Source organism: Pristiophorus japonicus, chromosome 2 (assembly GCF_044704955.1).
Source record: "Pristiophorus japonicus isolate sPriJap1 chromosome 2, sPriJap1.hap1, whole genome shotgun sequence".
Lineage (NCBI taxonomy): Eukaryota > Metazoa > Chordata > Chondrichthyes > Pristiophoridae > Pristiophorus > Pristiophorus japonicus.
In genome coordinates, this window is record NC_091978.1 from 53,916,244 (window position 1) to 53,933,162 (window position 16,919).

The following is a 16,919-nucleotide window of genomic DNA, read 5'->3' on the forward strand; positions in this document are numbered from 1 at the left end:
GCCGCAAATCCTGACCGTGCTATCACTTTTGAGTACTGAAACAATCGGGCTGGCCCACTCGCTGAATTCCACTGGGGAGATGATGCCCTCGCGTTGCAGCCTGTCCGGCTCGATTTCCACTCTCTCCCTCATCATGTGAGGTACCGCTCGCGTCTTGTGGTGAATGGATCGTGCCTCTGGGACCAAGTGGATCTGCACCTTCGCCCCGGAAAAGTTTCCAATGCCTGGTTCAAAAAGGGAAGGAAATTTGTTATGAACCTGGGTCCATGAGGCCTCATTGACATGTGATAGTGCTCGGATGTCATCCCAGTTCCAGTAGATTTTGACCAGCCAACTCCTTCCAAGCAGCGTGGGGACAATCCAGAGTGGCAGTGGCATAGGTGACCTTGACCATGGCGCTGCCCAGAACAGTGATAAGCTCTTTGGTGTATGTTCTCAGTTTCATGTGGATGGGGCTCTGGGCTGGTCTGAGTGCCTTCTTGCACCAGTCTCTCAAACATCTTTTTACTCATGATGGATTGGCTAGCGCCAGTGTCCAGTTCCATGGCTATGCATAAGCCATTCAATTTTACGTTTAGCATTATAGGTGGACATTTCGTCAAAAATGTGTGCACCCCATATACTTCAGCATCTGCCTCCTCTCTCTGAGGCTCGAAATTGCTTTGATCCACCATGGACCGATCTTCCTCTGCCACATGGTGGTTAGCAGGTTTTGCAGAGCTTGCAGCTCATTTTCAAGCTTGTTGGAGGTGCCCTATTGTTCCACAGCTCTTGGAAACATACCCTTTGAAGCGGCATGAATAGGCTGAATGGAAGCCTCCACAACGCCAACAAGGTGTGAATTGCCTTGCATTCATCCTTTGTTGGGGACTCTGAGTCATCTGGGTCACCTGAGGCCTGCTGGCAGTTGCAGACTCGTGGGTTCTGCCCTGCACATTTCTGCTCGCAAACACAGTTCCAGTTCATTTATGAACATTGCTAGCACTTGTGTGCTGAGAGATTTGTTTGGTGTTATCACTGGTGGACATAAACGCCTGTTCTATCGTAATGGCGTTACTGAGGGTCGGTGTCTCTTCAGTCAAAAGTTTTCGTAGGATGGTCTCATGGCCAACGCCCAGTACAAAAACGTCTCTGAGCATTTGCTCCAGGTAGCCATCAAACTCATATTGTCCTGCAAGTCGCCTTAGTTCGGCGATGTAGCTCGCCATTTCCTGACCTTCAGATCGCTGGCACATGTAGAACCGCTACCTCGCCATCAGCATGCTCTCCCTCAGGTTAAGATGCTCCCGAACCAGTGTACACAGCTCCTCATACGACTTATCTCTGAGTTTCACCGGAGCCAGAAGATTTTTCATGAGGCTGTAGGTCGGTGCCCCGCAGACTGTGAGGACCGCTCTTCTTTTTGCAGCGCTTCCTTCTCCATCCAGCTCGTTGGCTACAAAGTATTGGTCTAGCCGTTCGACATAGGCTTCCCAGTCCTCACCCTCCGAGAACTTCTTCAGGATGCCCTCAGTTTGCTGCATCTTTGCGTTGTATTTGTATTCTCATCGCCAGTTATTGTGTTCCTAACACAGATGAGGCTGCACACAGGGAGGTTAAAGTAACAGTGACCTCAGTCTTTAATAAGACACTCCAGGGTGAGTAACAGGCCTTAGGTACTGGCTTATGTACAGTGCTCCCAAGGGATGCTGGGATCCCTTGGGACTTCATGGGATGAGCTCCCTGATGGTGGAACATGGGAGTGCATGCTTTACAGATACACAACAGTTTTGAGACAGGATGTCCCAACTCTTCTTTTAAAAGGGACAAGGAGAGGACCAGCTGGACTGAATGGTCCTGCTTTATGACATCACTGCAGTGCCGAGCAACCAATCTCTCTGAGCTCTGCTCAGTATGGGCTGGCAATGTTTGATCGGACAGTATAGAGGAGGATTTACTCTGCAGCTAACCTGTACTGTACCTGCCCTGGGAATGTGTGATGGGAGCATTACTCTGTATTTACCACGTGCTGTACTTGCCCTGGGTGTGTTTCATGGGACAGTGTAGAGGGAGCTCGACTCTGTCATTGAGCTGCATTTTGCAGACGACGCCTGTGTCTGCGCACATTCTGAGGCTGAACTCCAGGATATAGTCAATGTATTCACTGAGACATATGAAAGCATGGGCCTTAAGCTTAACATCTGTAAGACAAAGGTCCTCCACCAGCCTGTCTCCGCTGCACAGCACTGCCCTCCAATCATCAAGATTCACGGCGCGGCCCTCGACAACGTGGACCATTTCCCATATCTCAGGAGTCTCTTATCATCAAAGGCAGACATTGATGCGGAGATTCAACATCGCCTCCAGTATGCCAGTGCAGCCTTCAGCCGTCTGAGGAAAAGAGTGTTTGAAAACCAGGCCCTCAAATCTACCACCAAGCTCATGGTCTACAGGGCTGTAGTAATACCCGCCCTCCTGTATGGATCTGAGGCATGGACAATGTATAGAAGTCATTGTAGATATATCACCAACGATATCTCCACAAGATCCTGCAAATCCCTTGGAAGGACAGGCGCACCAACGTCAGTGTCCTCGTCCAGGCTAACATCCCCAGTATTGAAGCGCTGACCACACTCGATCAGCTTCGCTGGACAAGCCACATAGTTCGCATGCCAGATACGAGACTCCCTAAGCAATTGTTTTATGCAGAGCTCCTTCGTGGTAAATGAGCCAAAGGTGGGCAGCGGAAACATTATAAGGACACCCTCAAAGCCTCCCTGGTAAAGTGCGACATCACCACTGACACCTGGGAGACCCTGGCTGAAGACCGCCCGAGGTGAAGAAAGTGCATCGGGAGGGCGTTGAGCTCTTCGAATCTGAACGCCGAGAGCGTGAAGAGGTCAAGCGCAGGCAGTAGAAGGAGCGCGCAGCAAACCAGCCCTACCCACCCCTTCCCTCGGTGAATGTCTGTCCCACCTGTAACAGGGTCTGTGGCTCTCATATCGGACTGTTCAGCCATCAAAGAACTCACTTTGGGAGTGGAAGCAAGTCTTCCTCGATTCCGAGGGACTGCCTATGATGATGATGTATCTAAACCCATGGAGACTGTTTGGTGGGACAATGTAAAAGAAGACTTCCTCTATAACTAAGCCATGTTGCACCTGTCCTGGGAGTATTTGATGGGACAGCATAGATGAGCTTTACTCTGTATCTAACCCATGCTGTACCTGCCCTGGGACTGTTTGATGGAACAGTGCAGAGGGAGCTTTACTCTGTATTTAACACGTGCTGTACTTGCCCTAGGAATGTTTGATGGGACAGTGCAAGTACATAAGAACATAGGAACATGAGAAATAGGAGCAGGATTAGGCCAGTTGGCCCCTCGAGCCTGCTCTGCCATTTAATAAGATCATGGCTGATCTGATCATGGACTCAGCTCCACTTCTCTGCCCGCTCCCCATAACCCTTTACTCCCTTTTCGCTCAAAAATCTGTCTATCTCCGCCTTAAATATATTCAATGACTCAGTTTCCACAGCTCTCTAGAACAGAGAATTCCACAGATTTACAACCCTCCGAGAGAAGAAATTTCTCCTCATCTCAGTTTTAAATGGGCGGACCCTTATTCTAAGACTATGTCCCCAAGTTTTAGTTTCCCCTTTGAATGTAAATATCCTCTCTGCATCCACCTTGTCGAGCCCCCTGATTATCTTGTATGTTTCGATAAGATCACCCCTCATTCTTCTGAACTCCAATGAGTAAAGGTCCAACCTACTCAACCTATCTTCATCAGTCAACCCCATCATCTCCGGAATCAACCAAGTGAACCTTCTCTGAACAGGTAATGCAAGTATATCCTTCCTTTTAATATGGAGACCAAAACTGTACACAGTACTCTAGGTGTGGCCTCACTAATACCATGTACAGTTGTAGCAGGACTTCTCTGCTTTTATACTCTATCCCCTTTGTAATAAAGGCCAGCATTCCATTTGCCTTCCTAATTACTTGCTGTGTTTGCATACTAACTTTTTGTGTTTCATGCACAAGGACCCCCTATACTGCAGCACTTTGTAATTTTTCTCCATTTAAATTATAATTTGCTTTTCTATTTTTCTGCCAAAGTGGATAACCTCACATTTTCCCACATTATACTCCATCTGCCAAATTTTTGCCCACTCACTTATGTAGGATTTCCGAATCTCCCTTGGCTTACATTTGAAAGTGAGACGATTCTTTCAGAACAATTGGCACAGTTTATTAAAAACACACATGCATTTAACAGCAGTAGTCAAACATCCTACAGATCTACCTTAGTTACAACAGAGATACAATGAAGTTATAATAAAAAGCGATATACGTTACGCCCCTTTTGCTGGCTGGTTTGAACACACGGCATGCTGACTTGGCTGGTCCAGCAGGGAGAGAAGAGAGAGAAAAGTTCCTGGCTTGCATTTTTTATATTCCTCAAGACCATTATCCTCAAAGTCTCCCGATTGGACTTTGGTTCCAGGGCAGCTTCTTATTGGCTTTCCTCACATGTGTGGCTGTCTGGACTGGCTCAGCCAAACCTGATTAGTTTAAATGTCTTTCCAATACACAAAACCCATGCGGCAGCTTTGGGGGCTTTCATTTTGTTCCTTACAAAACTTAGCCCATGCTGGCAATCTGTGGCCTTTCATTTTCTCTCAACACAAACAGGCCTTTCCGTTAATCTACTCTTTTAACATTTATACATACACATAATCAATTTTAATCATTAATAAACACTTTTATTCTTACACTTAGTCTATATCCCTTTGCAGATTTTTTGTGTCCGTCTCACAATTTGCTTTCCCACCCATCTTTGTATCTTCAGCAAACTTGGCTACATTACACTCGGTCCCTTCATCCAGGTCATTAATGTAGATTGTAAATAGTTGTGGACCCAGCACCGATCCCTGCGGCACCCCACTAGTTACTGTTTGCCTACCGGAAAATGACCCATTTGTCCCAACTCTCTGTTTTCTGTTAGTTAGCCAATCCTCTATCCATGCTCCCAACCCTGTGAACTTTTATCTTGTGCAGTAACTTTTTATCTGGCACCTTATCAAATGCCACCTGGAAATCCAAATACACCACATCCACTGGTTCCCCCTTATCCACCCTGCTCGTTACATCCTCAAAGAACTCCAGCAAATTTGTCAAACATGATTTCCCTTTCATACAACCATGCTGACTCTGCTTGATTGAATTATGCTTTTCCAAATGTCCCACTACTGCTTCCTTAATAATGTACTCCAGCATTTTTCCAACGACAGATGTTAGGCTAACTGGTCTATAGTTTCTTGCTTTTTGTCTGCCTCCTTTTTTAAATAGAGTGTTACATTTGCGATTTTCCAATCAGTTGGGACCGCCCCAGAATCCAGGAAATTTTGGTAGATTACAGCCAATGCATCCACTATCTCTGCAGCCACTTCTTTTAAGATCCTAAGATGTAAGCCATCAGGTCCAGGGGACCTGTCCATCTTTAGTCCCACTATGTTACTGAGTACTAATTCATTCGTGATAGTGATTGTAGCCCCTTGATTATCCTCCCTATAGCCCCTTGATTATCCACTATTGGGATGTTTTTAGTGTCTTCTACCGTGAAGACCGATACAAAATATTTGTTCTACGTCTCTGCCATTTCCCTGTTCTCCATTATTAATTCCCCAGACTCATCCTGTAGGGGACCAACATTTACTTTAACCACTCTTCTCCTTTTTATGTACCTGTACAAACTCTTACTATCAGTTTTTATATTTCGTGCTAGTTTACTTTCATAATCTACCCTCTATTATTTTTTTCAGTCGTTCTTTGCTGGCTTTTAAAAGTTTCCCAATTCTCTGGTCTCCCACTAGTCTTGGCCACATTGTGTGCCCTTGTTTCCAATTTTGTTACCCTTCCTTATTTCCTTAGTTAGCCATGGGTGGTTACCTTTCTCTTAGTCTTTCCTTCTCATTGGAATATATTTTTGTTTTAGAGGAGCTTTACTCTGTGTCTAATCAGTGCTGTACCTGCCCTGGGAGTGTTTGATGCGACATTGTAGAGGGAGCTTTACTCGATATCTAACCCGTACTGTACAGGCCCTGGGAGTGTTTGATGGGACAGTGTAGAGGGAGCTTTACCCTGTATCTAACTAATGCAGTACCTGCCCTGGGAGTTTTTGTTGAGACAGTGTAGAGGCAGTCCCTTGAAATCGAGGAAGACTTGCTTCCACTCTAAAAGTGAGTTCTCAGGTGACTGTACAGTTCAATATGGGAATTACAGTCGCTGTCACAGAAGGGACATACAGTGGTTGAAGGAATGGGTTGGTGAGGAGTTTGGTTTGCCGCACACTCTTTCCGCTGCCTGCGCTTGTTTTCTGCATGCTCTCGGCGACGAGGCTCGAGGTGCTCAGCGCCCTCCCGGATGCACTTCCTCCACTTAGGGCGGTCTTGGACCAGGAACTCCCAGGTGTCAGTGGGGATGTTGCACTTTATCAGGGAGGCTTTGAGGGTGTGAGCCATATAGAAGGGCGGGTATCATACTGTCCTGTAGATCATAAGCTTGGTGCCAGATTTGAGGTCCTGGTCTTCAAATACACTTCTTCAGGCGGCCGAAGGCTGCACTGGAGGCGGTGTTGGACCTCGTCGTTGATATCTGCTCTTGCTCATAATGGGCTCCCGAGTTATGGAAAGTGGTCCACGTTGTCCAGGATTTTGATGACCGGGAGGGTAGTGCTGTGTGGTGGGGTCAGGTTAGTGGAGGACCTTTGTCTTACGGATGTTTAGTGTAAGGCCCATGCTTTCGTACGCCTCGATGAAGATGTTGACAATGTTTGGGCGTTCGGACTCTGTGCGCAGACATAAGCGTAATCCGCATACTGTAGTTCAATGATAGATGATGGGACGATCTTGGATCTAGCCTGAAGGTGACGAAGGTTGAACAGGTTCCCATTGGCTCTATAGTTTAGTTCCACTCCAGCAGGGAGCTTGTTGAGAGTGAGGTGGAGCATTGCAGCAAGGAAGATTGAGAAGAGTGTTGGCGCGATGACTCAGCCCTGCTTGACCCCGGTCCGGATGTGGATTGGGTCTGTGGTGGATCCATTGGTCAGGATCACAGCTTGCATGTTGTCGTTCAGCTGGCGTAGGATGGTGACAAAATTTTGAGGGCAGCCAAAACGGAGGAGAATGCTCCATAGTCCCTCATGGTTGACAGTGTCAAAGGCCTTTGTGAGAGCAAAGAAGGCCATGTACAAGGGTTGGTGCTGTTCCCTGCATTTCTCTTGTAATTGTCACGTGGTGAAGATCATGTCCTTTGTACCCCTTAGTGAACGGCAATCGCTTTGTGACTCCGGGAGGAGCTCCTCAGCCGTAGGGAGCAGACAGTTGAGGATTCTAGCGATGACTTTTCCAGTGGCCGACAGCAGGGAGATTCCTCTGTAGTTGCTGCAGTTGGACTTGTCCCCCTTTTTGAAGATGATCACGATTACTGCATCTCTGAGATCTCCCGGCATGCTCTCCTCCTTCCAGAGGAGAGAGATAGAGGGAGCTTTACACTGTATCTAACCCTAGCTATACCTGCCCTGGGAGTGTTTGATGGGATAGTGTAGAGAGAGACTTACCATGTATCTAACCAATGCAGTGCCTGCCCTGGGAATGTTTGATGGGACAATGTAGAGGGAGCTTTATTCTATCTAACCCATGCTGCACTTGCGATGGGGTCTTTGATGGGTCAGTCTAAAGGGAGCTTTACTCTCTCTCTGTCTAACCCATGCGGTACCTATTCTGGGAGCTTTTCACTGGACTGTTTAGAGGGAGCTGTATCTAACCCATGCTGTGCCTGCCGTGGGAGGTTCTGTTGCGACAGTGTAGAGGGGGAAGTTACTCAGTATTTAACCTGTGCTATACCAGCCCTGTGACTCTTCAATGGGACAGTGTCAAAGAAGTTTTACTCTGTACCTAGCCCTTACTATACCTTCCCTGGGATTGTTTGTTGGGCCTGTGTAGAGGGAGCTTTACTCTGTTTCTGATCCGTGCTGTGAAAGTGGCAAGAACTTGCATTTATGGAGTGACTTTCCCGCTTTCATGTCCTCTGAAAGTGCTTTACAAATGAAGTGCTTTTGAAATGTAGTTACCATTGGTACACCTGCCCTGGGTGTGTTTGATGGACAGTGTAGAGGGAGCTTTACTCTGTATCTAACCCATGCTATACCTGCCCTGGGAGTATTTGATGGACAGTGTAGAGGGAGCTTTACTCTGAATGTAACTTGTATTGTACCTGCCCTGGGGATGTTTGGGACAGCGTAGAGGGAGATTTACTCTGTATCTAACCCATGCTGTATCTGCCCTGGGGATGTTTGGGACAGGGTAGATTGAGATTTACTCTGTATCTAAACCATGCTATAAGGGTATTTCTGCCATCAGTAGAAGGTAAAATGCTATCATCTATTATTAAGATGTGGTAACATGGCACTTAGGATGTAATAATAGAATTGGGGAGAGTAAACACGGATTTATGAAAGGAAAATCATATTTGAAAAATCTGTTAGTGTTTTTTGAGGTTGGAACTAGCAGGATAGATAAGGAGGAACCACTGGACTTAGTGTATTTAGATTTTCAGAAGGCATTAGATAAGGTGTCACGCAAGAGGTTATTACACAAAATTCGGGCACATGGAACTGGGGGTAATATACGAGCATGGATCAAGGATTGGTTAACGGACAGAAAGCAGAGAATAGGAATAAACGGGCCATTTTCAGATTGGCAGGCTGTAACTAGTGGGGTACCACAAGGATCGGTGTTTGGGCCTTAGCTAGTCACAATCTATATCAATGATTTGGATGAGAGGATCAAATATAATATATCCAAGTATGTTGTTGATACAAAGTTAGGTGGGAATGTAAGTTGTGAGAAGGGTGCAAAGAGGCTTCAAGGGAATATAGACAGCCGAAGAGAGTGGGCAAGAACATGGTAAATGTAATGTAATGTGGAGAAATGTGAAGTTATCCACTTTGACAGGAAAAATAGAAAAGCAGAGTATTTTTTTTTTTTAAATGGTTAGAGATTGGGAAATGTTGGTGCTCAGAGGGACCTGGGTGTCCTTGTACATGAACCACTGAAAGTTAACATGCAGATACAGCAAGATATTAGGCAAGCAAATGGTATGTTAGCCTTTATTACAAGAGGATTTGAGTATAAGAGTAAGGACGTCTTACTACAATTATATAGGGCCCTGGTGGAGTATTGTGTACAGTTTTGGTCCCCTTACCTAAGTAAAGATGCCATAGAGGGAGTGCAACGAAGGTTCACCAGACTGATTCCTGCGATGAGGAGAGATTGAGTACAGTAGGCCTATATTCTCTAGCATTTAGATGAATGAGAGGTGAGAGTCGACATCCACATCCCATGAACAAATTTTTTTTTAAAAGAGAAGTGAGTTTGATGTTTAAATTTGATCAAGGACACCAGCCAAATTATGAGACACTCCCTGTCCTTCAGGACCTGTGTCTGAGGAGCAGCTGATGGGTTTATCAGATCATATTTGGGTTAAATGTTGTGCTCATCGAGCTGAGCATCAAACACTCTCCAGTCGGGCACAGCACGGGTTAGATACAGAGTGAACCCATCAGCCGCGTCCCGACACAGATACTGAGGGACAGGGAGTGTCCGGGACAGTAACATTTCTCACTCAATAAGGTATAAATTGATCCTGTACCTCTCCCCATTAATCCTGGGCTCCACACGGGTCGAATCCTGCTCCTGTTTCCCTTCCTGTAACAGCACTGAGCTAAACCCAGCCCATAATGAGTAGGGCTCAGGGAGGTTGGTTGCTAGGCACTGCAGTGATGTCATAAAGCAGGCCATTCAGCCCAGCTGGTCCTCTCCTTGTCCCTTTAAAGGTGGAGAGCTGGGACATCCTGTCTCAAAACACATCCCCCCCCCCCTGTTCATACTGAGAATCCCTGGGGAAGGGCCAAGGCCCAGAGTGTGGAACACAGCCAAGGGGGAAAAGAGGACATCCAGCTTTTTGTGGTATTTTTTGTGGTATAAATGACTGGGACTTAAATGTTGGGGGTATGATTAAGAAGTTTGCAGATGACACTAAAATAGGCTGTGCGGTTGATAAGGAAGAAGAAAGCTGCGGACTGCAGGAAGATATCAATGTACTGGTCAGGTGGGCAGAACAGTGACAAATGGATTCAATCCAGATAAGTGTGAGGTAATTTGGGGAGGTCTAACAAGGCAAGGAAATACACATTAAATGGTACAACACTGAAAAGTGTAGAGGAACAAAGAGACCTTGGCGTGCAGGTCCATAAATCCCTCAAGGTAGTAGGTCAGGTAGATAAGGTGGTTAAGAAGGCATATGGAACACTTGCCTTTATTAGTCGAAGCATGGAATACAAGAGCAAGGATGTTCTGCTTGAAATGTATAAAACACTGGTTAGGCTGCAGCTGGAGTACTGTGTGCAGTTCTGGTCACCACATTACAGGAAAGATGTGATTGCACTGGAAAGGGTGCAGAGGAGATTTACAAGAATGTTGCCTGGACTGGAGAATTTTGGCTATGAGGAAAAATTGGATGCAGGGTCTGTTTTCTTTGGAATGAGGAGGCTGAGGGGAGACCTAATTGAGGTGTGTAAGATTGAGGGGCCTGGATAGAGTGGATAGGAAGGACCTGTTTCCCTTGGCAGAGGGGTCATCAACCAGAGGGCATAGATTTAAAGTAATTGGGGGGAGGTTTAGAGGAGATAGGAGGGGAAATGTCTTCACCCAAAGAGTGGGGGGGGGGGGCGGTTCTGGAACTCACTACCTGAAAGGGTGGTAGAGGCAGAAACCCTCACCACATTTATAAACTATTTAGATATGCACTTGAAGTGCCGTAACCTACAGGGTTACGGACCAAGAGCTGGAAGGTGGGATTAGGCTGGATAGCTCTTGGTCAACTGGCGTGGACATGATGGGCTGAAATGGCCTCCTTCCATGCTATAAATTTCTATGATCCTGTCTCAAAACACATCCCACCTGTTCATACTGAGAATCCCTGGGGAAGGATGAAGGCCCAGGGTGTGGAACACAAGCAAGAGGGAAAGGAGGAGGAGAGAAGGGGAAGTAAATCAAGGAGTCGGGACTGAGGGACACCAAGCTTCATTTTAGAGCCTGTAGACTTCAGAAGGGGAAGACCGAGTTCAGTAGTTTTAGGATCCAGGGAGAGAACAAGAAGCAGATAAAGAGACGGGTGTGCATTGCAGCACAGTGAGGATATAGGGGGACGGAGACTCTGCAGGGCCGTGTATTCGGGGTGTAGGAGGAACAAGAGAGGAAAGGTCAGAGGAGCAATTACTGCAGCAGTGTCCATAAATAGAAAAAGAGAGAGAAGGTGGGGGTTAGAGTGAACCATGGACAGGCTGTTAAACTGTCTGTTTGCTGTGAATAGCTTTCCTTCTGTTAAAAATAGCCTCCTGTAGCCCAGTGACACAAACAACCCATTAAACTCCACCAATGTCCTGTGGTCTGATAAAGTCTCCCTTTGTGAAACATCGGCTGTTGTTAAAGCTTCTCATTCTGACATTCAGTGAGAACTGAGCTGCAGAACTGCCGACACCGTCAGCTTTAAGGAGATTTTTGGAGACCAATTGCCCATTGAGTTTGATTAAATTGATAAACTAACAATGCTGCTTTGCCCTGTGCCAATAACAGATTATCAAAATATTTCCCATAGGTTAAAATCCAATATTATAGGGACTCACTGCTCTGGATAGTTGAAGTGAACCCTGTGATATAATAGAATTTTCTGTGCTATCAGACTTGGTCATCTTGTAGATCCATCTTTTAAAAGGTTGTGGGAACTCAGTTCTCAGATGGATTCCACACAGTTTGTAACATAAGAACTTGGAACAGGAGTAGGCCATTTGACCCCCTCAAGCTTGCTCCACCATTTAATAAGATCATGGTTATTCTGATCTTGGACTCAGCTCCACCTCCCTGCCCACTCCCCATAAGCCTTCACAAGTTCTCAATCAGCCCATCTTATTGTTCAGATATCAAGGACCCGACACACTGTCCCACTCCCTTTAATACCATGAGCCTTAATTTAATCAACAAGTCTCCTGTCCGGCAGCTTATCAAACATCTTTTGGCAATCCATCTACACAACATCCACTGTATTTCCTTTCTCACTACATTGTGTTATTTCTGAAAATAATCCGTGCTGTCTGTCTAGAATAAATCCATTTCACTACCAAATGTTGCAATATTTACACCACCCCACAGGGCTTCATCTGTTTAAAGCCACAACAGAAAGTCCAGTTGTCTCCAGGAGTTTGAGAGAAATCAGCTTTAACAATGGGGCAGAGTTTCAGCCAATGAGGGAGATCCAGGCTCATCGGGCACACTGGGTGCCGCAAGTTCCGCCCCTTACACACTCCAACTGGTTGGAGGTCCAACCGCCCGCTCAATCTCTAGCCCCACCCCCACTCTTCCTATTGGTCCTGAGCTGCCGTGAATCACCCAGGCAGTGTGTGCTGAGCATGCGCGGTAGGCAGGGCGACAGTGGGTGATGCAGTAGGTGAGAGATGGGCGGAGGGAGCGGGTTAATAAACTGTAACTGTTTATATTATGTCTGCAATGTACTTCTGAATGAATCATGGAGTCAATGTGTTGCACTTAAACTGTAGTGACCTTGGTCCTTAATTCGTAACTCCAGAGTGAGGCAGCCGCATAGTGGCTCCCTTTTTATACAGCCCCTGCCACCAGGGCAGGAAACCCCAGTCTCCACCAGTTGCACCCTCTAGTGGTGCCAGCATGTATATACACAATGTAAACCTTATTGATAGTACATCAGGTAAACAAGTCTCCATCTTATGCAACTATACAGTGACTTCAGAGAGTATATCCATAGTCTGCATATATAACAATTTGTTCTGCACTTTTTTTGACATACATGTGTCTGTCAAGCCCCGCCCCCCTTTTCAAGCTCTGACCCCGAATCATGGCTGGGGGGGAGGGGGAGAGAGAGAGAGAGAGAGAGAGAGTGTGTGGCTGGGGGCGAGAGTGTGAGTGTGCGTGGCTGGGGGAGAGAGAGAGCGAGCGTGGCTGGGGGAGAGAGAGAGCATGGCTGGGGGTGAGAGTGTGAGCGAGCGTGGCTGGGGGAGAGAGAGAGAGAGAGCATGGCTGGGGGTGAGAGTGTGAGTGTGCGTGGCTGGGGGCGAGAGAGCGAGCGTGGCTGGGGGAGAGAGAGAGCGTGGCTGTGGGGGAGAGAGGGAAGAGAGAGGGGCTGGGGAAGAGAGAGGGGCTGGGTAAGAGAGAGGGGCTAGGGGGAGAGAGAAGAGAGAGAAGGGCTGGGGGGGGGGAGAGAAGAGAGGAGGGGCTGTGGGAAAGAGCCACGGAGGGGAGAGAGGGAACTCGGGGAAGACGGATTCTGGGAGGTCCCAGCAGATTGGAAAACTGCAAATGTAATGCCCTGATTCAAAAAAAGGAGACAGACAAAAAGCAGTAAACTATAGACCAGTTAGCCTAACATCTGTGGTTGGGAAAATGTTGGCGTCCATTATTAAAGAAGCAGTAGCAGGACATTTGGAAAAGCATAATTCAGTCAGGCAGAGTCAGCATGGATTTATGAAGGGGAAGTCATGTTTGACAAATTTGCTGGAATTTTTTGAGAATGTAACGAACAGGGTGGCTAAAGGGGAACCAGTGGATGTGGTATATTTAGACTTCCAGAAGGCATTTGACAAGGTGCCACATAAAAGGTTAATGCACAAGATAAAAGTTCACGGGGTTGGGGGTAATATATCAGCATGGATAGAGGATTGGCTAACTAACAGAAAACAGAGAGTTGGGATAAATGGCTCATTCTCGGGTTGGCAATCAGTAACTAGTGGGGTGCCGCAGGGATCAGTGCTGGGATCCCAACTATTTACAATCTATATTAACGACTTGGATGAAAGGGCCAAGTTTGCTGATAATACAAAGATGGGAGGAAAAGCAATGTGTGAGGACACAAAAAATCTGCAAAAGGACATAGGCTAAGTGAGTGGTCAAAAATTTGGCAGATGGAGTATAATGTTGGAAAGTGTGAGGTTATCCACTTTGGCAGAACAAAATCAAAGATCATGTTATTATTGAAATGGAGAAAAATTGCAATGTGCTGCAGTACAGTGGGACCTGGGGGTACTTGTGCATGAAACACAAAAGGTTAGTATGCAAGTGATCAGGAAGGCCTTTGGAATCTTGGCCTTTATTGCAAAGGGGATGGAGTACAAAAGCCGGGAAGTCTTGCTACAGTTATACAGGGTATTGGTGAGGCCACACCTGGAATACTGTGTACAGTTTTGGTTTCCATATTTATGAAAGGATATACTTGCTTTGGAGGCAGTTCAGAGAAGGTTCACTAGGTTGATTTCGGGGATGAGGGGATTGACTTATGAGGAAAGGTTGAGTAGGTTGGGCCTCTATTCATTGGAATTCAGAAGAATGAGAGGTGATCTTATCGAAAGGTATAAGATTATGAGGGGGCTTGATAACGTGGATACAGAGAGGATGTTTCCACTGATAGGGGAGACTAGAACTAGAGGGCATAATCTTAGAATAAGAGGCTGCCCATTTAAACCTGAGATGAGGAGGAATTTCTTCACTAAGGGTTGTAAATCTGTGGAATTCACTGCCTCAGAGAGCTGTGGAAGCTGGGACATTGAATAAATTTAAGACAGACAGCTTCTTAATGATAAGAGGTTATAGGGAGCGGGCAGGGAAGTGGACCTGAGTCCATGATTGGATCAGCCATGATCGTATTAAATGGTGGAGCAGGCTCGAGAGGCCATATGGTCTACTCCTGCTCCTATTTCTTATGTTCTTATGTTCCAACCCCCTACAAGAGGCATTGTTGGAGTGGATGATATCCAGAAGTCACGACGCTGTCACTATTCACTTCATACCCAATAAGCCTGTTAACAATCCCTACACAATGCCTGCCCCATCCATGGTGGGTTTGGGGAGAGATGCACTTGGACTTGGGGTAAGGCACTTTGGCTGGCCCTTGCTGTCTTCTAGGCAGCTCTGTCCTCTGTCACTTCAGGAAGCTAAAGTGGATCGAGTTATAAGTTGCAAAGTCAGTGAGACCTTGGGATGGGCAGTTCCAGTTACACATTACTGTGAAACTTCAGGGTGTAGCTTATCCTCCAAGGGAACCAATCATAAACAGAGGGTGGAGCAGGGTGGCCATTTTTGCAGTACAAATAAGCACATCCGTTAGTAAACCCCGGGGGGATGCGGGTTTCACACACACCGAGTGTGAGCCCAGGCCCGAGAGAAAACACTCCTCATCATCCACTTTACACACACCTGGTGTGGGCCTCCGGCCCCGAACAAGAACCTCTGGGTCCGACGTTTGCCCCGAGCGGGGCGGCAGCTGTGAGGCTTTCTCCCGGTGACAGGCCCGGGTTAACGGCCGCCATCTTGTGAGGCTCCGGGTGGAGCAGGGCGCATGCGCGGCCCCCTTGGGCAGGACCCAGGAGGAGAGAATGTTGCGAATTTCTATCCTGGACTCAGTGATGGCTTTTGTAAACTCCTGTTACAGGCTGAGAGAGGGGCAGCATTTACAGACCGCAAACTCAAACATCACATCAAGATCTGACAGTCACTCCATTCATCAGAACCTGAATATCATCGGCCTTTCAATGTGGAAGGAGAAATGTTTGTCTGTTCTGTCTGTGGGAAAAGATTTCAAACACCAGTGTGACTGGAAAAGCACCGGGACACACACACCCGAGTGAGAGTGTTCCAGTGCACTGACTGTGGAAAGAACTTTAACCAGTTACACAGCCTGAAAAAACATGGCACCATTCACAGCGGGGAGAAACCGTACACGTGTTGTGTGTGGACGAGGCTTCAACTGATCGTCCAACCTGGAGAGACAGAAGGACACCCGCACCACGGAGAAACCGTGGCAATGTGGGGACTGTGGGAAGGGATTCAATTGCCTGTCTGAGCTGGAAACTCATCGACGCTGTCAGACCAGGGAGAGGCTGTTCACCTGCTCCATGTGTGGGAAGGGATTTAATCAATCATCCAACCTGCTGTGACACCAGCGAGTTCACATGAGACTGCAGCGGTTGGATTCTGCTCTTAATCTCATCCTGGACTGAACCGTGTTCATTCGGAGACTTGGGATTTGTTTCTGCTGATATTAATAACCCCTATAACTGGGCATCAGTTTAATATTCTGGATATATAGCTGATTGAATTGTTGGGGCTGCAGTGTTCTTTCCCACATTACTACAGTGACTATGCTCCAAATGTACTTCATTGGCTATAAAGTGTTTTGAGATGGTCAGTGATCGTGAAAGGCGCAATATAAATGTAAGTCTTTTTTTAAGAATTGCTGTCTGTGATCTTTCCCCTTAATTCAGGGACTCTCATCAGAAATTCGTTTACAATACAATTATGAACTTTTACTAAAATCCGATATTAATCTCCGGTACAAAATCTACAATTCAATGTCTGAAAGGTTTCACTGATGCACATCTCCAATTGGAAAGTGCTGACAATTCTTACTGACTTGCACATTACACTCAGTGGCACCTCCATTATCCACCAGAAAGAAGGGGAATGGGAATTGGTGGAGAATCAAGAGCCCCAAATATTGTCTGGTACGGCAATCCCCTTGGCATGGGAATAGAGTCCAATCCAAGTAATGGGCTGAGTTTAGTCTTTCTGGGCCTGTGAGGTGGGTTTATATCAGACAGGAGGAGATTGGTGTCAGTGACTCTTGCTTTATATCAGAGATGACAAACTAGTCAAACTGGGTAGAACCACCATCACTGACATGTCCAAGCTCGAGGCCCTGCCCCACATGGAGTGGGATCCTGCACGAGTTCCACTGGGTCAGAGACTAAAGAGAGCGTGCAAGAGGGCTACGGGGAAAGGCGGGGCAGTGGGAC

The 16,919-nt window shown here is 46.8% G+C and overlaps 1 protein-coding gene across 3 annotated transcripts in view; it reads left to right on the top strand.

Moving 5' to 3' along the window:
* LOC139238207 (zinc finger protein 239-like) overlaps nucleotides 1–15,708 on the top strand; it is a 50,694-nt gene extending 34,986 nt beyond the window's left edge. For all 3 annotated transcript variants that reach the window (XR_011588575.1, XR_011588576.1, XR_011588577.1), the window contains exon 3: nucleotides 15,557–15,708. The gene's annotated coding sequence lies outside the window, so the exon portion shown is untranslated. The remainder of the gene's footprint in view (nucleotides 1–15,556) is intronic.
* The last annotated feature ends 1,211 nt before the right edge of the window (nucleotides 15,709–16,919 follow it).